Source organism: Marmota marmota, unplaced genomic scaffold (assembly GCF_001458135.2).
Source record: "Marmota marmota marmota unplaced genomic scaffold, marMar, whole genome shotgun sequence".
Lineage (NCBI taxonomy): Eukaryota > Metazoa > Chordata > Mammalia > Rodentia > Sciuridae > Marmota > Marmota marmota.
The window spans coordinates 30,297,945-30,322,326 of record NW_026000229.1 but is presented as its reverse complement, the minus strand read 5'-3'; the positions used below and the strand labels follow the sequence as shown (position 1 = coordinate 30,322,326).

General features: G+C 37.1%; 1 long non-coding RNA gene across 1 annotated transcript; it reads left to right on the top strand.

Annotated features, from left to right (window-relative positions):
* The first annotated feature begins 1,538 nt into the window (after positions 1-1,538).
* On the top strand, positions 1,539-12,261 carry LOC125613357. Its single transcript, XR_007343898.1, has 3 exons — positions 1,539-1,675; positions 1,782-1,899; positions 9,436-12,261. It is a non-coding gene; the product is annotated as an uncharacterized LOC125613357 (long non-coding RNA).
* The last annotated feature ends 12,121 nt before the right edge of the window (positions 12,262-24,382 follow it).

Genomic DNA, 24,382 nt, shown 5'->3' with positions numbered 1-24,382 from the left:
TCTGTGCCTAATTTATTTCATTTAGCATAATATCCTCTAATTCCATCTGTGTTGCTACAAGTGACAGGATTTCATTCTTTTTTGACTGAGTAATATTCCATTTGTGTGTATGTACTACATATTCTTCATCCATTCATTCATTGATGGACATTTATTTTGATTCCATATCTTGCCTATTGTGAATAGTGCTTAAATCAACATAGGAGTGCAGGTATTTCTCTGCTTTTACAATTTTATACAAATGGAATCATTCAACATATACTCTTTTTTGTTTGTCTTTTTGCACTGAGCATAATTATATGTATTAATATTTCATTGCTTTTTATCAGGGAGCATCAAACTATTATATGGACATAACCTAATTTGTTCATTCATTCATGACAATTATATTGTTTTCAATTTGGGACTATTTCAAATAAAGTTGCTATTTCATGCACAAGTCTTTGTATGGACATATGCTGTTGTTTCTCTTGTTTAAATTTTTGGGAGGGGATTTCTGGGTAATATGATAGACAGTTTTATGTATTAAATTCTAAAGAAACTTCAGAGCATGACTTTTCACTTTCTGTAGTAGTGATGATTGGTGGCTATCCCAGCATCTATCTCATATTCCACTGCTTACCCTTTACTGCCTCTTCTTCCACAGGATTAAAAAAATGACACTTGCTTTCCCAGCTGCCTTTGCAGCTGTGGCCAGGGCATGTGGCTCCACTTGGCTGTGAGGACCTGAAGAACCAGCAGGAAATGAGAAGGTAGGTAGAATTCTGAGGATGTAACAGAAGGACTCCTTGGTGCTCCCTGTTGTAGAGGGTGGTGTACAGAGGACATTTCCTCCCAGAGCTTGTAGCTTCCTGCCACACTTTTCTCAGAGTACCCAGTCCTCCAAACTCTCTAGCTCATTGCCAGATCCCCCCAGGCCCTGAAAGTGACTCTTCACAACTGTCCTCTGGCGGGGGGCCACATGACTGGCTGGCATGCCCATCCCTGGACCCCAGAGGTGGCTGCGTGCAGGAGAAGATGCACTGGAGTGTCCACATTGCATGTGTGTAAGGAAGGGTCCCTAAGGTCCCTGGCCTGCTTATTTTCTTGCCTATCACCAGCATGCTGAGGATGGTCCTTAATGACATCTTAGAGTCTCCAAACCTTTCTCCCAGCTGGCCTGCCTCTGGTTTTTGCCTTTTATAGTTGAGTCCTCTTTTCCTTGCTGTTCAAAGCAACCATCCTGGCTGATGCTCTTTAACTTCTTTCTCCACCAAGTTCTTTTACTCTATTTCCTTAGGAATCCTTAAATCTGTTCACTTTTCTCAATCCCTTTGCCCTTGTCCTAGGCCAATTTAACTTCACCTGGATTATGGCAAGTTCTGAAGATTATGCTTTTAGTACAGCTATAAAATACCTCTTTCCTAAAGTCACTAGGTCTAAATCCCAGCTTGTTTCTTATGAGCTTAGTAATTTCTCTGTGCCAAAATCAACAGTAATTTTCTGCCAACATGGTTGTGAGGGTTAAAGGTAACAAACCAAACACAGCATTTAGCACAGTTTCTGGTTTTTAAAACATGTTTCTCACCAGTGTGGTTATATATGCCTCTAATCCCAGTGATTTGGGAGAGACCAAGGCAAGAGAATGGCAACTTTGAGGCCTGACGGACTCTGTCTAAAAATAAAAAATGAAAAGGTCTGAGATGTTGCACCTCTTGAGTTCAAACCCCAGTACCCCCAAAAATGTTTATCATATTTTTTCTAACATCTATATAATTGCTTGTGGTTTTTTCTGTGTTTAGAAACAAAGCAAAGACATCATCAACTGGTTAAATTCTACTCAATTTAAAACCCCAGTTGAAGTTCCAGCTCCTTCAAGAAAGACTGCTCGATCCATTTACCTCTCTATCCCCCCACCAGGTAAGCTGCTACATACTTTATGGTTCTTTTCCTCCCTCCACCTCCCCCTTCTCCTTCTTTTTCTTCCTCTCCCTCTCCCTCCTCTTCTTCTTTCTTATTGAATTCTGCACTAGTTGATGACGAACTCTTTGAGGGCTAGGATGGTGTCTTCAGCATTGAAAAAAAAAGTTTATTGGCATAAAGTCCCAGGAGGAGATGAGTATTAGTTAAAACTAGGATTCTTATATACTGTAAGAGTCTAACTCTAGGGCATTCTGGAAAAGGCACAGCTATGAAGAAGAGAAAATGATCAGTGGTTGCTAGGAGTGTTGGGGAGGTGGGGATGGACAGGCAGAGTGTGGGAGTTGTTTAGGGTGGTGAAACTGTGCTGTATAAAACTATAATGCTGGAGGTATGTCGTTATATGTTTGTTCAAACCTATAGGACATATGACACCAAGAGTGATTGTTGCTATTATCTATTATTTATCATTTAAGAAGTGCTATAGAGCGTGCGATCTGCCATGAGAAAGTCACACTTAAGATGGTGTCTGAGGACAGGGAAGAGTTAACCCAATTAAAAGGCTCTTCAAAGAGCCTCGGGACCAGAGAGAACACTGTGTTCCAGGACCTAGAAGCAGACAAGAGAGGAACTACAGGCAGGTCAGGCTAGTTGGGGCATAGTGAGCTAAGGAAATAAGACTGGGGAGGTGAGCGAAGGGCAGACCATAGAAGGTGTGAAGCCAAGGTTAGGGCTGGAGGTTGTACTCTAAGAATGATGAAAGCCACTGAAATATTCAAAGTAGGAGAGTGTATTGTCAGATTTGAATTGTAAAAATTGATATTTATATAAATCTACAAATGTATATATGTGTGTGTATTTATATATATGTATGTATAGATATATATACTATGTAAGATAATGGATCATGAAGAACAAGCTCAAAGTGGCTTGACCAGGAAAGTGAGTACTGTGACAGCCAGGTCAGGTAAATGGTAAATGTGAAATACTTAGCTCCTTGCCGGTATACTCCATGTGGTCATGAGCCATGCAGACAGTGGAAGAAGAAGAAAGAAAGCTTGCAAAATAGGCAGAAAATGTGAGCAGTCAGCTCATGGGATGATAAAGTTGAATAACTTGATATAGTTGATGATACATAATGCTTTTTAAAATAATCTTTACATCAATGATGAGTAGTAATAAAATAATCACCACATTAAATATTTAATGAGTGTTTGCTATGTGTTAGGCAACTGCTCTCTGCTCTTTACATAGATGAAATAATTTCATCCTTATCCCAGTTATCTGTTATTTCATTGCAAATGCTCTAAAATATAGTGCTTAAAACAACAGCAATACATATTTTGCTCCCAAACCTGCAGCTTAGGTGGGGGTTGGGGGCTGCAAGGAGATTGTTGATGATCCACTTTGTGTTAGCTAGGACAGCTCAGAGTTTGAGGGGCAGAACCTCTGGAGCTTGCTCATTTGCATGCCTGCCATAGATGCCAGCTGTGTGCACTCTTCTTCTGTTGCACTCAACACACTATATTGCAATCTATTTGTTTAATGTCCAAACATCTGATGGACTTTGGGGTCCTCCAGAGCATGAACCATCCTATTTGTCTTTGTATCACCACTGTTTGGGGCACCATCGCACAGTGGCTGCTCCATAAATGTTCACTGAATAAGGAAAAAAGGAATGTATTCTGACTCTTACTAATAGAATATCTTCCTTCATTAAATAAGAAATTCTCCAGCTTCTGCCTGAACACTCTTCGTGACTAGATTTTTGTAACTTTCTAAGGCCCCAGTTTTCTTAGGAAATTTTTCTTTGTACTTAGCTAGAATCTGCTTTTGTGTAACTCCTGCTTAGCTGTTTCTGCTCAGGACTCATAGAACTGCACAGCATGAGTCTAAGCCAACTTCCACAAAACATCCAGCCCCTCAGTGGTAACATCACAGACCACCTAAATCCTCTCTAACACCCCAGTTCTTACATTGTCCCACATGGATGTAGTTTCCATGGTTACCTTCCTTTAGAGTCATTCTTATATGCACAGAGGCCCAGGATAAAATGCCTGGGGAAATATTAATGGTGAGCCTAAAGATGAAGGAATGAAGTGGAATGGAGCACCATTCTGAGCTGAGTGTGCTGGAACAGGCCTGTAATCCCAGCTATTTAGGAGGCTGAGTTAGGAGGATTGCAAGTTTGAGGCCAGCCTGGATGATTTAGCAAGATCAGCTTAAAATAAAAAAGCAAAACGGCTGGGAATGTAGCTCAGTAGTAAAGCACCTGTGGGTTCTATCATTAGTGCCAAACACACAGACAAAACAATAACAGAACATATTTTAAGGCCATGGTAAGCAAATGGGCTTAAATGGGAAGTACAAGATGGGACTATGGAGTGAAGACGCAGGATGGGAGTAGGAAAGACCACAACCTATCATGGACCTCCCCTGGATAGGATCTTGGTGAGAAGCAGATGCAGAATGTGTGGGAAAGTCGTGTGAGGCATTGACTCATTAGAAATGGAGAAGAGAAAACAGGAAAATTGCAGAGGTCAGTTAAAACCAGTTACCCTCTTCTATGTTAACACAATCATTTTTCAAAGCATGCTGGTTAACCTGCAGTGCCTGAGCCCAGCCCCACACCTACTGAATGTGCGTGCATTCTTTGTAAACTCCAAGGTGAATCTTAAGTACATAGAAAACCTTGTTTTAAGGGCTGGGGTAAGGTGGGAACTACTTACATTCAGATTTAGAGAGTGTTTTTTTTTTTTAAGTATTTATTTTTTAGGTGTAGATGGACACAACACAATGCCTTCATTTTTATGTGGTGCTGAGGATCAAACCCGAGTACCGCCCATGCTGGGCGAGTGCTCTACCGCTGAGCTACAAAAGAGCTGACTTTGATAAAAGATCGAATCACAATAATTCTTTTTTAAAATTGATTTATTTACTTATTTTAATGAGATATATATGTACAACCCAGAGAAATACAAAGTTGGGCTGCCTCACAATAATTCTTACAGGAAGTTCTCTTCTCCCCAGTTCCCTCCAGCCCCCCCATCTTCAGGAAAAAAGCAGTTAAGATTTTAAATTCATTATACATTTCCATTCCCAGTCCCCAGTTTCATGGAAATATTAAATCCTTTCCCCTTTTCTACTGATGGATTTTAAAACGATTTTCCAATGCAGTTTTAGTTAAATGACAAATGGAAATTAAGAGTTGTTGTAACAAATAGATTTTTGGCTTAGAATCAGAAAGAAACTAAAATGGAATTTGCCTACAGCTATGTTTTTTGCTCTTATGAAAATGTTTTAAGAATTTAAAAACTGAATATCTTGAGGAAACATCAGTGCACATTTTTTAAAATGAGGTTGCAACAGGTGCAAAATGCTGCCTTTTTACCAAAATTACTACACATCACTACAAAAAAATGTATAAAGACATCACTACACAAAAATGTAAAAACCAAATTTTTCATGTGGTGAAACTTTTGCTTTAATAAAATGATCCTGGGATGGCATTTCTTCAGATAGAAACCTCTATTTCTTTGCCTGTCTCTCCTGAATAGTAAAACACATATTTACAGATCAATAGATTCTTTTAATGAGATAAGGACAAGAGCAGTCTGAAATGGGGAGAAAGCATTAGCCATTTTTTTCACCAGAAGTCCCAGGGAAATAAATAAAATGAATTCACCTGCCGGTTGCAGTGGCACACGCCTGCAATCCGAGTGGCTCGGGAGGTAGGAGGATCACCAGACTCAAGTGAGGCACTAAGCAACTCAGTGAGATCCTGTCTCTAAATAAAATACAAAACAGGGCTGGGAATGTGGCTCAGTGGTCAAGTGCCCCTGAGTTCAATCCCTGATACTGAAGCAAAAAAATATGTATTCACTTACAGCCTTTCAAAAGCACTGCATTAAAAAGAAAGTCACTCACTGACTTGTTTAATTGAGATCTTCCACGGTAAATCAATGGGGGATTTCAAGGTGGCCAAGACACACAGTCCCCCTACCTTCCAGATAGAGCTCATCAACCACCAGGGCCCAAGGCCATCTTGACAAATGGAATAGAGCAAAGTGCTTTGAGAATGAATGAATCTGATTGGGATGTTAAATTAGATGTTAATCTTAAATGATGGGCCAGATTTAAAAGCTGTCTTTTCTAAGCTTCAGTTTGGACTTCCTTCTTGGTTTCAAATTTTTGCAAGTTGTTCAGGAGAGTGATTTTTTTTTTTAAACATGTAGTGTGAAAAACTAAGATGAAGAGTAACTTCTTGCTTCTCAGTGTCTTGCTTGCGTAATTCCCTACAAACTTTTTTTGAGGGCAGAGAAATTCACATTTATTGAGGGCTGACTCTTTTGGAAGAATTGGACCCATTGTTACAGCACCCTTAAAATGTGTGTATCACTGTACTTGTTTTGCGAATGAGAAAACTGAGGTTCAGATATGGAATCATGTATTTCAAGCCAGTAGAGCCTGCTCTTGCCACTACAGTCAGCTAGAAAATGGAGGAGGGGAGAGAGTGACAGATAAAAGGCTAATTTCACTGACAATTGTCTATTGTTAGTGGAGCTAATGGGTTGTGCCAACTAATTAGACCTAACAAAATGCTGCCTTTTTATCCAAAAAAAAAAAAAAATGCAGGGTCTTAGATGAAAGAAGAACTAGAGATTCTTGAGAAATAGGAGTTGAAATTTTGCATGAGATTTCTTTGGTAATAAAATTAGAATGAATCAAACTGTATGAAGGACACTGAGCATTGCACTTCAAGCACTTTGTTAAGCTATTTGTTTTACCTTTAGCAAAGTTTGTAATAGATATTAAGGTAAGATTACAGAGAATTTATGTTGTGAAATAGAAAAAAATTGCACAATATTCATTTACACAACTGACAAAGCTTTTATTTATTTTTTTCTTCTTTTGGTATTGGTGATTAACCCAGGGGCATTTTATAACTGAGCTATGTCACCAACCATTTTTTTTTTTTTTGAGACAGGTTCTCTCTAAATTGTTTAGGGTCTCTATAAATAGCTGAGACTGGTCTTGAATTTATAATCCTCCTGCCCTAGCCTCTCAAATCACTGGGATTACAGGCATGTGCCACCATGTCCAGCCTGACAAAACTTTTAACTCTAGGCAAGAAATGAGAGGAAAAAAACTAAAGTAATTGGGTCAGAGAAATCAGAGAAAACCAGAGTTAAGCTGAAAAAATAGTTTGGTAACAAACAATAATGTAGAAAATCAAGATATGCTTCCTGAAGAAGGATAATTAGTCAAGAACAGAAAATAACAATATTCAAGATAAATATATTCTAGTTTTAGCTTTGTTACCTATATCCAATGTGGACCAGATAGATGTCAGCTACTCAAAGGAGTTTGAAGACTATGAATGTCTCAAAGTAGCTGAAGAGAGTCAACATATAACTCCTTCTAAATTAAAACTCTCCAGGGCCTCATCTCTCAAGGTAGCCAGTGAAGTTGGCTATGGCAGAGAGAGATTGAGATTAACCTTCAGTTTTTATTCACCATCAAACTCTCACCCTATTTATTTAATTTGCTCTGCATTTATCAATAGAAGTAAGGATATACTAATTATATATCTGAGTTCATAGATATATACACTATATATAAGTGTATTGTAGAAAATTTATATGTATACATGTTATAAGAAATGTTGGCTTCAATATACAGTTGCTGCCTTTGATAATACTATTCTGTTGATCTAGTTAAAGAAATAATCTCCAATCACAACTTTGGTGGCAGATTACCTTACAAAAGAGTTTCTATTGTCTGATGAGATGAACTTTTCACTGGTTGTTTTTTTTTTTTTTTTTGCCACCAATGATGGAAGTGATTTGTTAACTCTTCCCCCTGCCTCCACTAAATATCTCAGTCACTTCCTAACCAAAAGCAGATCTAGACTCTTAAACATCCATCAAACAAAATATTACCCTAAAAGGTCCAGACAAACACTTTAATTGAGATTAAATTGTGTATGGGATATAACATAGTGTCTTTCCTATGTTTAAGATAATTTAGTATCTTTAATTTATTAAATAGATACTGTATCATAGCTGTTTAGCTTTTAGAACCTATCTACTTGAGTTAGAATTCTAGGTGTTCACCCAAAATAATACAATCCTAGCTCAGTAAAACAATGTGCTTATTCTTTTAAATATATCTGACATTCATGAATAAATTTAAGTGAATTTGAGTTTGTACATTTAATATTATCGCTTTGTTCCTTTTAACATGGGCTGTCCTGATCAACTTTTCAATTCTGCTACAAAAAGTAGGGAAGAATTTGCATGGAAGATAATGGATTTTTAAATATGGTCAACTCCCACGTGCCAAGTGTGGTGGCACATGCCTTTAATACCAGTGAATTAGGGGGCTAAGGCAGAAGGATCACAAGTTTGAGGCCAACCTTAGCAACTTAATGAGCCCCTGTTTCAAAATAAAAAAAATAGTACTGGCGTGGGATGTGACTCAGTGGTAAAGTGTCCCTAGGTTTGATTCTCAGTATGGAAATAAAATAAAATTGAGTAAATAAAGTCAACTTCCAAATAGCAGTAGTCTATATGACATTTAAATACCTATGATTTTTCAAGAATGAGAAAAATCAATCAGAACTATTTCTATTCTGTATGGTAAAAGAAATTTATTCAAAATTATTTATTGACTTTCACTTCTGGAAAGAATCTTAGGCAGTTTTAAAAATATATGAAATTTTTCATGACAGTTAGCACAAAGTAATACAATGGGAAAAAAATTAGATAAGCCATGAGATTAGTACTTGTGTCTTGGAATCCTGCATAATTGCTAAAAGAGGGCCACGATGACGAGTCTGATCTTTCTGGCAGCTGAGGGGGCGTGGCCAATTACAAGGTGGTTCATAGGACTGTGGAAGAGAAACTGGTGAAGTCACTCAGACATGCTGGGGAAGTTTATCTCACTTAAGACCTGTAATTGTTTGACAGAATGGCTCTCCCTCAATGCTGGGACAAATCAGCGATCCAAGGCCTAACCTGTGCCATGGCAGCACAGATGAAATAGGATCAGTGAGAAACATTTTTTAAAAATATTTTTTTAGTTGTAGATGGACACAATACCTTTATTTGATTTATTTACTTTTTATGTGGTGCTGAGGATCAAACCCAGTGCCTCTATCACTGAGCCACAATCCCAGCCTCAGTGAGAAACATTTTTAAAGCAGGTTTCCCCCAAAACCATAAAAGTGCACACACACACACACACACTCACAGCTCTCTACAGAAAGTCTGAGCAGCATACTTTCTGGGGAAGTTTCTGGATTAAATTCTTTGACAAAAATATAGCAGGGTGGGCATTGAATAAAATCACCTGCTAAATGTAGTCCTGAAGTCTGTCCGTTGTCTAGTGAGAGGTAGCTGCTAAGATGGACAGCTTTAGCTGCAGAGTAGTTGTCAATGCTTTGCAAGCCAGGTGCCCCTCCCCCCACTATCTCACACCAGACCAGGCTCATATGTGATCAAAGACAATTTAATCTTCTGTCTTCCAATGTAGGGTACTTGCGCTGAAGAAACGACTTTCCGACACTTGGAGGTGGCCTCAGGAAGATGTGTGTGGTGACTGGGTATGTGAGTGTTAAACTTGCATTCAGAAGAGAAAACTAGTACAAATTTCAGGCCTAAAGAATGGAGAGACAAGATGCTGAGGAGGAGAGTGACAATCACAGGCATTGTGTTAGGCTCAATGCTATGTGTGACTTCTTGTGGTGCTTGGTATAACAGATTTTGTGGGGGTGCTATGAAAAAGCTTTTCATCCTCCAAAATAATTAAATAAAAAGGAGGATGCTCTGGAACGCTGCATAACTCTGGGGAATTTGTCTGCTCTGGAAAAAAGACTGAAAATAGGACATTGAATAGGATATGACTTATGAAACGTTTTAAGATTTTTTAAAATTCCACTTTAAGGAATTTGCAAATTCTTCAGTCTATAATGGTCAACAATGACATTCAAATAGGATGGACAAATGCCTTCCAATTTTTAAATTCAAAGTGGGGGCACATGAGGATGAAGTATGACCTAACACTATAGGGGAAAGAATTCTTCTTTTTACAAAACGTCAAAGACCCAACCAGAACATAACATTAAGTAATAAAGGAACAGGAGTCAAAGTGAATATATAACATAATGCCTATTTTGTTTGCTTATTTTGAATATGCAAATCTATAATGAGGACCTCCAAGTATTCTGGGTAAAAGAATTTCAGAACTTCACTTCTTTCTGTTTCTTCTCAATTTTCTATATTTATTTATTTAAGAACATATGAATGGCCTATGTATGTGTGTACTAGTTAACCTCTATTACTGGTTCCTTCTCTATTATTGGGGGGGAATAACATTGCTTTTAGAAAATGCACACAGGTTATATCTATGGTTGTTTTTCAACAATTCCCTGGCTACAAATAGCTTAAGTTGTATCATGTGGGTTGACTGCTTTCTTAGATGGCCTAAAACTAAATATGATTTTGTTGTGAAAAAAAAAAATGGGTTCTTTTGTAGTCTAGTAGGGATTCTGCTATGAAGCTTTTATTAAATATCCTTGCACAGTCTTGAATTCAAAGCAATACAGAGGAAAAAAAATCAGTTTTTTTAACGTTAACAGAATGCTTAAAAACTTAAAAGGACTACAAATGTTTCATTGGATTTTGATACTACATAGTTTGGTTTTAATTTGTTGTATCTCCACAATTTTACTATTATGCAGCAATAAGTATTAAGCCATATTTAGGATTTTACTTACTCAAAAAAAATTAATGGAGGGTTTTTCTTGTTCAAGCCATCATGCTGGCTTGAGAAGCAGGGTTGGGTGGTGGGAGGATGTAATGGTTAGCTTATTTTCCTCAAATCAGAGCCATTTAGATACTTTTACAACTATTGCTTAAAATCTCTGCAGCAAGAACTTGCCGTTAACAGGGCAGCATATTCCTCTGTCTTCTATTGTAATTGAAAGAAATTATTTTTCACCATAGTCCAACACCACCTACCTCCCATCGGCCACCTAGTTCTGACTTCTAGAGCAACACCAAGCCAGGCCAATGCTTCATTCTTGGAATTCTCTAAGATAAAAATTCCAAGTACTGCAACTTTCTTTTTCTAACCCAGCTATAAGGTTTTATATCAATTATCATTAAATTTCATTGTATTGGTTTCATCAATTACTCACTTTATTGAGCTATCCAAATATTTATTCTGGGATTCATTACATTAGATACTTCTCTAAGTTTGTCTTTCTGCCTTTGAAATACACTGGGATGACAATTAAAATGATAAAAGTATCAGACATCTTTATTTTTCAGCTCAGGAAAAATAGGATGGTGATGAAAAAAATTATTTAATTCACTTTTAAAATTTCTCATGTGGGCTTCTTAGAAATACTTAACTTTCATTTTAAAATGGCACATAAAATAGTCATACACATGCACACATTTTTCTTTTTTAAATATCTGAAACACATTTTAGCCTGATGTATGAAATTAGATAATGTAAACAGTGACAGATCTTTTACTGTACGAAAATATTTCCTGAATAATCAGATTAAGCTCATGAATTAGAGATGATTTCTTCAAATTTTATAAACATGACTTTGGTTAGAATAATGAAAGATTCAATTTTCCAGTGATACAAATTTTATTTGAAATAGTCACACTATATCCTGGCTTTGAAATAAAACTTGCATCTATCTTTAAGTTGTGAAGAGTGTTTTTGGGTTATCATACACCATACTAACACTTCTTGAAGAAACTGTTTAGAGTGAATATTCCAATTTTAAAGAAGCAGATTGGCTTCAAAGAAATCACGAGATAGGACAGGGCATGTTTAGCTCTCTCTAGAGTCAGGTTTGAGTTTGCTTAGAAAGGCCTGGCACTGGGCGACATGGCAGGAGACAGCATAAGATTTTGGCTCTGTCATTGATATAGCCTTGGATAGATTATCACTTCTTTGGGCTTTAATTTAAATAGCAGTTCAATTAGATCATGTTCGAGACCCCTTCCACTGAACAACCTGCTCTCTTTTAGCAGGTATGAAACGACCTGTCCGGTCAGAACTGAATAAACCACCCCATACCAGCAAAGACCTTTCCTAATGTGGATGAAACCTCTAGGGAGCTGGAGCACAGGCTTACATTTATCTTTTACATTAAGCTAGTTATGGTGTCTAGGTAAAGGCAGTTATTTGTATTTTATTTTGCTATTCTCATTACAGATAAGACAAGGTAGAATTCATTCCACCTAACCCAGTACAAGCTATCTCTCTAAGAAAGGGAGATTAGTAGTAGCTGGTATTTGGTATATTCATAAAGAAGATATTTTGAAGTAGAAGAGGCCGAGAGAAGATAAACCAGGTTGTTCTATATATCTATAAACTGGTTTTTTTTGTATATGTCTAAAAACAAATATAAATTCTAAACAAGAACAACAAAAGGCAAATTTATCTACTCCTTTGGCTTCCCCCACCACCTCTGCTCTGTCTTTTCTCCCTTAGAAGCATTGATAATGTATTTCCATAATTCCTTGAACTCCTTTTGTCACAGAAGAAAGCAGGTCTCATGGAGCGAGTTCTATGAACAGAACTGGATGTTCTGGTGTTTCTCTAGAATAATTCATCATTAAGAACTACAGAATGTTATCTCTTGACAGGCAAAAAAACATTAAAATGCAAATTGTTAGCAAAAAATCATTCTCTCTTACATTGCTGTTAGCGTTTTTTAATTTAATTTCTTCTGAAGTTTTTTCTTCTTTTCTTTCTTTCTTTCTTTCTTTCTTTCTTTCTTTCTTTCTTTTTCTTTTTCTTTTTTTTTTTTTGCATAGGGTTTCCCCATGTGGCTGTAACTGTACAATGTATGAATTCCTCCTCTTGTTTTTCAATGTTTTCACATAGTCTTTAGTGGCCATGCACTAACCCCCAGAGGCAAGTGGCACAGTTTGCTTGACTGCCATTCCTTTTAAGTTGAGTCTTCCAGGGTATTTTGAGGGTTGAATAAAGCAAGGAAATGACACAGAGTAATTATACCTCAGTATTGAAACCATGGGGTCACTGGTAAGCAGATGGACTAGAGATTTTGAACATGGGGAGAAATTCGTGGGCCTCATGTTCTGAGTTAAAGAGAAGCCCCTCATGGTCAATTCTTTTTCTTTCTTCCCTCTTACAATTTCAACAGCTTTATTTAGATCTAACTCATATGCTGAAAAATTCACCTGTGTACAGTATACAATTCAATGATTTTTAGTATATTCACTCAGTTTGTGTAACCATCATTATAGTCAACTTTGCAACATTCATGGTCAGTTTCTATGGATCATGAGAAGCTAAATACTTTTATTCCATATGGCATTTGAAATCAGTTTCCACCTATTATTTTTATACTTATTTATTAAAAATTGTGTTTCTCAAACCAAGACCAGTATGTTAATAACACTCCATAACTGGTGTTTCTACCTCTGGATAAGTAGGAGTGTTACTATGATTCCCTTATACCAGCACACATGTGGTCAATATCAGTCAACATGTGAGAGAGCAGATAGCAAACAGTCTTTTTTCCAGGGCCAGGCTGACTTCTGGGTTCCTACTACTGGCGCTGTGTTTGGATCTACCTTCACTTCTGTCAAGAGTTGGGAGAGCTGATGATTCTTTCTGCTTGGGTCCCTCCTGGCTTTCAGGCATCAGCCCACTCCTGATTCTAGGTAATCCAGTGATACCCAAGAGTCTGCTTCAGTGCCATGGCCACCTTTCCCAGGGCACTTGGGCTTGCTGAACTTATGCTGTGCTGCAGTTTTCTTCTGCTGAGTGCAGATCCCAGCCCCTGATATCTGCCTGGCCTTCTCCTCAGTGCAATCAGGCACAACTGATGGGCACCATTCTGTTGTCATCCTCTTGTACTACTTTGAAATGATGAATGATTTTCTATATTTAAAAAGGGTTCACTTCATTAATTAAGGATAAGAAAGCCCTTATTTCAAAGGTCATGTTTCCAAATTAAAGATTTGAAAAACAGACTAAGAACAGGGGAATAACCTAGACCAAAAAATAAACTTTTGTAATTTTTTTTTTGTAAAGGATGTTCAGTATGTATTATTTAGAAAGTGAAAATATCCAAAAAAGGGTAGTTAAGTGAATTATGATATTTCTCCATGACAAAATTATTTAGCTATTGATATTGGTTAAAAGTCTTTGATGATGAATATAAATGCTTATAGCATAATATTTGTTCAGAAAATCAGGACATAAAGTTGCCTGCTGAGACATGGAACCACCATATGACTCAGCTATACCATTCCTTGATATTCATCTTGGAGAATTAAAATCATTGTACTACAGTGATACACGTATACCCATGTTTATGGCGACACAATTCATAATAGCGAAACTATAAAACCAGCCTAGGTGAGCATCAACCAATGAATGGACTAGGAAAATGTGTTTTATATATACACAATGAAGTTTTATTCAACCATAAAGAAAAATGAAATTTTATCATTTGCAGGAAAATGTATGGAACTAGAGACCATTATGTTAAGTAAAGCAAGAAACTCAGAAAGTCAAGGGACATATGTTTTCTTTCATACGTAGAAGCTAGGGAGGAAAAAGGAAAAGAAAGGTGGGGGCGGATCTCATGAAAATCAAAGGGAGATCAGTAGAGGAAAAGAACCAAAGGATGGAAGGAGGAGAAGGAGAGAGGAAGTGCTGGGAGTGATACTGGCCAAATTTTATTCCTATATTGTATATTGTATGCATGTACAAATATGTAGCAGTAAATACTATCATTGTGTACAACTATAATGCAATAAAAATGTGTAAATAAATTTTAAACATTGCTTACTAAGAATGCTGTCAACTATGTAAAACACATGCACTAAAACAACAAAAAGAAAAAATAATACCAGAAGGAAGTACGCTGTTTGAATCTCTTCTTAGGTGCTGATTATTTTCTCTTCGAAGCTTTTCTGTACTTTCTAAAATGGGTAAGTATCCTTTTTACAACCAGAAAAAGTACATTAACTTTTAAAAAAGCAAATTTGCTGAAGTGTACTTTACTTTTATTTATTCTTTTTAGTTATACATGTTAGTAGAATGTACTCGGACATATCATACATACATGGAGTTTAACTGCCCATTCATGTGGTTGTACATGATGTGGAGTTACACTGGTCATGTATTCATATATGAACGTAGGAAAGTTATGTCTGATTTATTCTACTGTCTTTCCCTTCACATCCCCTGACCTTCCCTCCATTCCCCTCCATCCCAATCCAGTGAAGTCCTCCGTCACCTGAAGTGTACTTTTTTTTTTTGAAGTTGTCAGTGAAACTTTGTTGTATTTATTCATTTATATGTGGTGTTGAAGTTTGAACCCAGTGCCTCACACATGCCAGGCAAGTGCTCTACCACTGAGCCACAACTCTAGGCCTGAAGTGTTCTTTATAGATATGAAAACATATGTCCACATAAAGATGTACATGTGAATGGTTAGGTAGATAGCTAGGGATGAAATATATACTTTTATGGGAAGCTTTATATTAACATTTTGAGAAACTGTCAAACTGTTTTCAAAGAGGCTACATTAACTTTTTGTCAACTCCTTCTAGGATTTAAAATCTACCTCTAAGCATTTAGATATACACCTGGATCTGTTTTTTTCATGTCCTCAGCAGATTTAGTTGGTGAATTAAGAGAGAAACTATTATAAAAATTATGCCCATACTTGTATGTCATTATTATAAAATTCATTAATAATGATTCCTATATAGCCTTCAGATTTCCCTAAATTCCCAACAAACAATACTGTCACTTGGCTTTTCTGAGTTGTGGAAATTTCTATCACAAAGAATCTCACTATTCAAGAAGGAAGTGTACCTTTTGCCCAGTCACCTGGCTCTTTTGGAAAATTTTTATAGTTACCCAATAGGCAGTCTCACCTTGAAAAACGCTGATTGACTTTAGATAGAATCTAATCAAGAATCTAATGAACATTGAGCACATGCCCAGTGCTCTTCAAGGAACTTTGCATTATAGAAAAGAAATCCTGTATTGTCTTTCCTTCAAGAAACTTACAACTTGACTGGGAAGACAAAACTAAAAACATATTAAACGGATCTCAACAGATTTGGCTGATGGTACTTTGTTTTGGGATAGAAAACCAGAAAAATTACATTAGGCAGGAAAGCAGAGGCCCCGGGATTTATTTGTTTGGGGGAAGTATGGTTCTAGTCACTAGAGATAAAGGAATGAACAAAGTAGACAAACTTCCTACCCTTAGAGAGCTTACGTTTCAGAAGGACATGAAAACAGGCAAAAAAGTAATATACATAGTATATTACATGATGGCCGTGGAAAACGAAAGCAGGAAAGTGAGATAAGAAGTTGGGTGGATGTAAATTACAGTAGCATGGCCAAGGACTATGTCTTTTAGAAGATGCTACATATGAACAAAGACCTGAGGAAGCGAAGGAATCAGTCACAGGCTATTCAATGGAAATAATGCTCTGGCCACAGGAACAGCAAGTGCAAGGACGTAAGGAGGGATGTACCTAACAGTTTGGAGAAACTACAAGAAGACAGCATAGCTGCAGTGAGCAAGGGTGCGAGTAGCAGGTGATCAGATGACAAAAATAATGAGGGAACAGTTTGGGCAGGACTAGAAACATCGTCTTCTACCCTGCTAGGATGGAAATCCCATGGAAGGTTTCAGGCAGTGGGGTGAAAAAACTGAATATATTTTCACAAAATTACCATGGCAGCTGTGCTAGGAGTAGACTGAGGATAAACAGAAGGGTGAAGGCACAGGGATCAATTGGGAGGCTGTTGACATCATCTTTCAGAAGACGATGGAGGCTTGGACCAGGATGACTGCAGCAGAGCTGATGAAAAGTTATTGGCTTCAGCATGTTTTGAAGCAGGGAGGCACCAAGAACAAAAGACAGAGGTATTTAGGGCACCCTGAAGAGTTTATTTGACTAGTGCAGACAATGACAAGGTTGGAGATGATGGGTAATTATGGTGAAATTGAATCTGATAGAGGATATAAAGGAGTTCTGAGTCAGAAAAACAGAGTTACCCTTATATGTTAGTCTGCTAGGGCTGCCACAAGAAATTCCATAGGAAGTTATTTTGTTCACAAAATCCCATATCAAGGTACCAGCTGATTTGGTTCCTAGTGAGGATTCTCTTCCTGGCTGATAGCCCTTTTCACAACTAGGCTTTTCCTCTGTGCTGGCACGAAGAGAAAAAGCACAGTTTCTCTTGCTTTTCTTACGAGGGAACCAATACTATTGGATGAGGGATCCACTCATTACTTAATTGAATCTTTTTTTTTTTATTTTTTATTGTGGGTTGTTCAAAACATTACAAATTTCAATTACCTCCTTAAAGATCCTGTCTCCAAATACATTCACATGCGGAGGTGTGTCAGGGCTTCAACATATGCATGTGGGTTAACATAATTCCGTCTATAATATCTAGTTTATCAGGTAGTGAGCTTTAGGAAAATGATTCTGAAATTGGATACTAGGCTAAATTGAAAGAGAAATGTTCAGGGGACTAATTTGAAAGCTATTTGTAAGGATCATATAGAAATATTTGGTGAGGATCAAAATAAAGATGTTGCAAATCATGGCTAGTGAACAAAGAAGTTATTTAGCCAGGTAGAGAGAGCCTGAGAGAAATTCCCTCGCTCTACTACCATGTTTTGTTATGGAAAAGGAATTTTACATTCTTATTCCCATTCATTTATCACATTTATAGAGTATATGCCAGAGCATATATCAGAGTGTGTACCAGGCATGTAAATACATAATTTCCCCATGCACACCCAGATAGGAACTTACACTCACTCACACTTACTTGCATGTACCTGTGCTCATCTATGACAGTAATGCAAAGACAAAAATTTAGAAGAAAAAGAATAAAGTTCACAATATAAATTTGTGAGAGAGAAAGACTGGGTGGGTCAGAGGGAGAGCCAAGCACATGCATGCCAGTTAAGAGAGAGAATAGAGACTCAAGATTCCTGAAGCCCAAGAGAGGATTAATGACCAGATGAATTTCTCCTCAACTGTTTCTGCTCACCAAGTTAGACTCCATTGCTCTGTGGATTCAGGTCACACTAAATACCAGTATTTGGGGGACAGGTACATGGGGCCTACAGAATTGTTGCATCATCCTGGTTCAGGTTTCAGAAGGAGGCCACCAACCCAGGTGAAGTCCCTGCTTTTGCTTCCAAGGGCAATGTCTACTGTATCCTCTTCTAAGGTGGTCTGGGCTATATTTGGAAAAGAATTCCTAGAAGGGAGTTAAAAAAAATAACAGGTTAAAAACAAAGGCAATATGCTGATTAAGCTAACAGAAGAAAAGCTGATTGAGGTATACCAACAGAACAAGGGCACTAGGTGGGAAGAGAAGGGACAGGTCTTGCATAGAAATAGAAGTTAGGTAGCCCAGAGGTTAATATATGACCTCTGGAGTCAGACCGCCCTCCCTTTAAGTCTCAGATTCCCCCTATACAGGTGTGGTCTAGAACCTTTTTTTTTTTTTAAAACTGTTATGTACCTCCGTTTCTTTAACTGAGAGGAAACCAGAAAAGAACAGTATTTACCTCAAAGATGGCTGTGAAGATTAAATGAGATTATATACCTAATACATTTACAATAGCTTGACGTGTAGTAGGCATTAAAATAATTAACTGGTAGAGGTGGTTTTTTAAAGAGTAAAAGCATTCACAGTGCTAAAAATAATGCACATTTTCTGCAGAAACATAAAAAAAAAATCTAACAGGCTTAGAGGTCTTGAGAATGGTGGGAGTATCTTGGTTGAAAAAATTTTAGTCAAACATCTCACTGGTAAAATGAGTTTTCTCACAATCCCATTCTTTGTGAGACTGGATATGGAATGTAGTAGAACTAGACAGGAATCCCACTCCAAGTTTGCTGACCACCAGATGCATGATGACATTTTCCCAAGACATTTGCTGGATTTTTTTTCCAAATAATGAGTCATTATTGTGAGATATTGTTTATTGTCAAACTCTTGTGTTCCTGCCATACATACTAAAACAAAAGGTCACTTTAAAGGCACTTTATGTGGTAGTCAAGAACAAAAGCTGTGAAATGTCATGCTGCACTGTGAGATCTGACTTGCAATGCCATTTTTTATATCAGCTCAAAGTGTATACACATTAGTTACAAGGCAAATTGCAGAACATTTAGTCAGATTTCAGTGATGCAAAATTTATATGCCTTTATGTGCATAATTTCTGGAAGAAGAGACAATAATCTGTTGATAGTAACTTTATATCCAAGATCAGAAAAATTTTCCCTTTTTTACCATATGTTCCCCTGGGTACTCTTGAGTTTAGTTTTTAAATTACAAACATGAATTATTTACAGAATAGTTTTCTAAGTCAAATGAAAATGCATATAGAAAAAAAATTTATACTACCAAATTAAGAGTAGATTTCACAGCTCTGTGAATAATAAGAATTTAGGAAGAAGACTTAAAAACTGTCATCTGAGATAGTTTGTCATTCAAGATAAAAAACTAGCATAAGTGATTATGTGTGCATAAATATAATATTACTTTTAACATAATTAATGCTAAGAAGAAGGAATTCTCATTAACAATGACTTTCAAGCATTCCCAGGGTTACTCTCTAAATGTAAGGGTCTAGCCCCAGCATTTTCACAAAAATGATGTAACTCATTGAATTCAGTCCAGAAGAAACTCTTCTGGTGCACAGTTACCAGCCATGCTTAGATGTCCACTGTGTATTTGTTTATGTATTGTTGCTTTAACAAAATACTTGAGATTGGACACTTCATAAAGAAAAGAAGCTTTTTAGTTTTCAATTCTATATGCTCAAGAACATAGTACCAGCATCTGCTTGGCTCTGGTGATATGGTGCTTGTGGCGACATCATGACTTAGTGGTTACCATGGGGGAGCATATGCAAAAGGGAGAGATCACATGGCAAGACAAAAAGGCCAGAGAGATTCGGGGGATCAGGCTTTTTTTTTTTTTTTTTTTGTACTGGAGACTGGACTCAGGGTGTACCACTAAGTTATATCCCCAGTACTTTTTGAGACAGGGTCTTGCTAAGTTGCTGAGGCTGGCCTCAAACTTGTGATCCTCCTGCATGAGTCTCCTGAGTTGCTGAGATTACAGGAATGTGTCACTGGGCCCAGAAGCCTTGCTCTCATATAACAACTCATTCTCACAGGAACTAATCACTCTGAGAAACCAGCACTGATCCCTTCCGGGGTGATGCCCACAGTGATCAGATTATTTTACACTAAGCCTCATTTCTTAAATGTTTTACCCCCTCAATACTGCCACATTGATGTCTAAGCTTCCAACACAGGGACCCTTGGGGAACAAGCTACTTCCAAACCATAGCAATCTGTATGGATCTTCGCTGCCTTGTTCAGTTGTGCATGGCACTCTTCCTTTGTTGAGTCAAAATTACTCCAAGGGATGTAGCTGTATCACAAGGGGAATTCACAATCACATTTCTAAGTGCTTTGGTTTTTATCTTGGAGGATAGAGTCCTTCTAAAGTAAGCAGAAGTGACATAACCTCTTTTGCATATGTCCTCAGTATATATTTTGCCTTACAAAATAATTCAGAAATTTGTGGCTCCTCTACCTATACAATTATCATTTTTAAAACTACTTTCAGGATAATGAGAGAGCCTGTAAGTTGGTAGTGTGAGGAGAATTTATGAGACATGAAGCTCTACTCTGTTCAAGTTTACAGAAAGAGACTACCTGGCCAATATGAATTTCCTGTATTTACTTTACAGGACAGTTTGTGTTCCTATTTGGTTGAGCTGGGCTCAACAATTATAGAACTTTCTACAAAGGAGATTCAAAAGAAGTAGCAAAAATATGACTTCAATCACTGTGAACTCCTGGGTTGAATTGACCCTCTTTGAAGTTTCCCAAACTGCATATAAACCATACCAACCAGTCCTCTAAGCCTGATTTCCCAGATAGCAACATGCAAAAAACAAAATAAACCACAAAAAAACAAATCCCTGAAATATATTAAATCAAAGACCCAGGAAAGAGGAAACTATCTGGATTCTATCCTTAGCCTAAGTGCAAAATATACATTAACAAGTAGTACCTAGAGGGAAAACAAGAAAGAAGACTACCGGTAAGGTGATGAACTGGATTAGTTTTAGTTTTTAACTTTTCTGATAACAGATAGTCTAAGCCAAGCTATCTGCTCAGATTTATTTTGCCAAATTATTTGCAAATAAATAATTATAATGGTGGTAGGGATGGATGGCAGCCCCCAAGTTTGCCATTGAAAATCAGGAGACAAGGAGGGGAGAATTGGTAATTCTGCAAAAGAAAACGTGGACAGGTAGGGAATAACTTACGAGGGAAGAGAGAGAAACAGGTGAGGGAAGAATGTGTTAGAGTCTGTAAACAAGTCAAGATGGCGCCTGGCATTTTGCGAGAGGGAATGGTTTGTGAAGTAACGCCAGCGAGCCATTAAGTGTGGAGATTCCTTATTGGTTGACTGCTGTATCTAGTTTATGTTAATTAAGATAAGCTGTGTGGAATGTATATATACCCCTCCTGTCCTACAATAAACAGCTCCCACTCCTGCTGTATCAATCTGCACAAGTTGTTCGTCACCCCCCGGTTATTTTGCTGCAGCCGGACTGTGGCAAGAATGGAGGTTTCTTTTGCTTGAATTTGGTTACCACAATGTGGAACATGCATTAGAGTGGGGACTTTTGGTACTAGGACCACAGAAAGGTTAATCAGTCTGTTTAGAGTAGACCATTAACTGCAATGAATGGTATTCAAACCCTGTGTAGTACTGTAGCTTCATATGTGAAGTTACATTAAATCTCTCTTCACCTTAGGTTCTCTTGTGGCAAGTTAATGCACACCAATATTTCTTTGTAAGTCAGTCTTCATTATTGGTAGATTTCAAATCTGCAAATTCACCTATTCATTAAAATGTATTTGTAACCTGAAGATCAATTCTTTCCAGTGATTTCATGGTCTTTCATGTACATTTGCACAGACTAATGAAAAGTTTGAGTCATCCAAAGTGCATTTTCCTAGTTTGGGTTGATGCTCTGCATTCTTGTTTCAGCTCTCAGACTATAAACAAGGTTTTTCTTTTTTGGGGGGTGGGGGGACTTTGTTGTTTAAAATAGTGCTCAAGCAGAGTGCTGAAGTACTGTCTAATGTAACTAAGCACAAAAGGCTGCAATGTATCTTCAATGAAAATGTATGTTAGGTAAGCTTTGTTCAGGCATGAATTATAGTGCTGTTGGCCATGAGTTCAATGCTAATAAATTAATAATATATATTAAATAAGTTATTTTTAAACAGAAATATACATAAAACAAGATTATGCATGATTGGTTGGAAAATTGACTCATAGGAATTTCCTGTTACTCTTGGAGAATAACTGAATGGATGGGTATATCAGTTTCATTGGGCTGCCATAACAAATTATCCCAAGCTTGGTAGCTGAAATTAATTTTCATGGTTCTAATGGCAGAAGTCCAAAATCAAGGTACTGGTAGGACCACACTTTGTTCAGATGCTTTATGGGAAAATTCTTCCTTCCCTTTCTCCTAACTTCTGGTGACTCTTTGTAATTCTCTTACCAATTCTGCCTGACTTTACATTTCCCCTTTCTCTCTTTGTGTCTAAATCTTGTTCTCCTTTCTCTTTAGACACCATTGGATTTAGACCCCATCCTATATCCAGGATATTTTTCATCTTGAGATATTTAAGTAATTACATTTGCAAAGACCCTGTTTCTAAATGAGGTCACATCTGAGGTCTAGGTTTTTGGGGAACACTATTCAACTCACTATAATGGGCTTAAAAATGGAATACACTCATCTGAAGGGAGAATTTTGTTAAAACTGGTGTAAGTTTTACAAAGATGTTGAAATCTTAACCCCTAGTATGATATTAGGAAATGGGGATCTTTTGGCCATAATGAGATCATGAATGGGGAGCCTTCATAATGCCCTTCCTAAAGGCACAAAAGAACTTGCTTCCTCTCTTTTTATCTGCTCTCCATCATGTAAGGATCCAAAGATAAAATAGCCACCTGCAAGCCAGAGAGTGGGTCCTCACCAGACACTAGATCAGCCTGCATCTTATCTTGGAGTACCCAATCTCTAGAACTGTGCAAAATAAATTTCTGTTGTCTAAGCCACCTAGTCCATAGTATTGTGTTATAGAATACTAAATTAACTAAGGGAATATAATGTTCTTCATAATGTCTAGGAATATTAAAATCTGATACATTAAGAATTTGTTGTAGGGCTGGGGATGTAGCTCAGTTGGTAGAATGGTTGCCTCCATGTACAAGGTCCTGGGTTCGATCCCCAGCACGACAAACACAAAACAAACAAACAAACAAAGAATCTGTTGTAATTTCTAGAGTAACCACTAAAAATGTTAACTTATATAATTTCCAAAATTAATAGAAGGCAATCAACACACTAAAAAGAAAGAATAAGACCAAAAGTAGGCAATTAAAAACAGAAAAAGGAATAGAGATCAGGTGGAAAGTAGAAAGTATATAGTAAAATGGTAGATCTGAATTTAACTGTATAATTAATTAGGTGAAATATAAATGGACTAAATGCTCCAATTAAAAGACAAAAATTATCAGACTGATAAAAACCATGATATATGCAGCCTATAAGGGACACAGGTAAGATATGAAAATGTAAAAAGATTGAAAGTAACAGAAATACACACATACATATTATGTAAACAGTAATAAAAGGAGATGGATGCATAAACTTTAAGGCAAAAGGCATTATTAGAGTAAAAAGAGATATTTCATCAAGATAAAAGATTTAATTCACCAGGAATACAAACGTTTTAAGTTTGCATGTTTTAAAAATCCAGTCTCAAAATAAATGAAGCAAAAATAAACCTACAACAGAGCTAGAGAAACTTGATAAACTTGATCAACAATCCACAATCCACACAAGAACTTTGAATAAACATGAAAAATACTCTTACTCTCTGGGTATAAATAGATTGTTTGCAAAGGGACAAGAGTCAGACCAATTCAAATTTCCCTATCACAATACAGGATGCAAAAACAATGGGGGTCATGTGTTTGAAGTTTTGAGGGAAAAAATTGAACATAGGATTTTATTTTTTAGCTAAGTTTCATTTATATATTAAAGATGAAACAAGGTATCCACAGGCCTATCAAGTACTCAGAAAATTTATCAAAGACCTCTCTGAATGCACTCAGACTCAGAAATGAATTCAGACTGTTTCTTATAACCTAAAGAAGCAATGATCAAAATATCCAAATACAGTTACAGCATCTGAAACAAATTCTAAAAGATTCTAATCTGATGGTTAGAAGGAAGAGATAAGAACAGTGGGAGATGGGGAAAGTGGTAATGTACTTTATTTTGTTGTTGAAAAGCCATAGACAG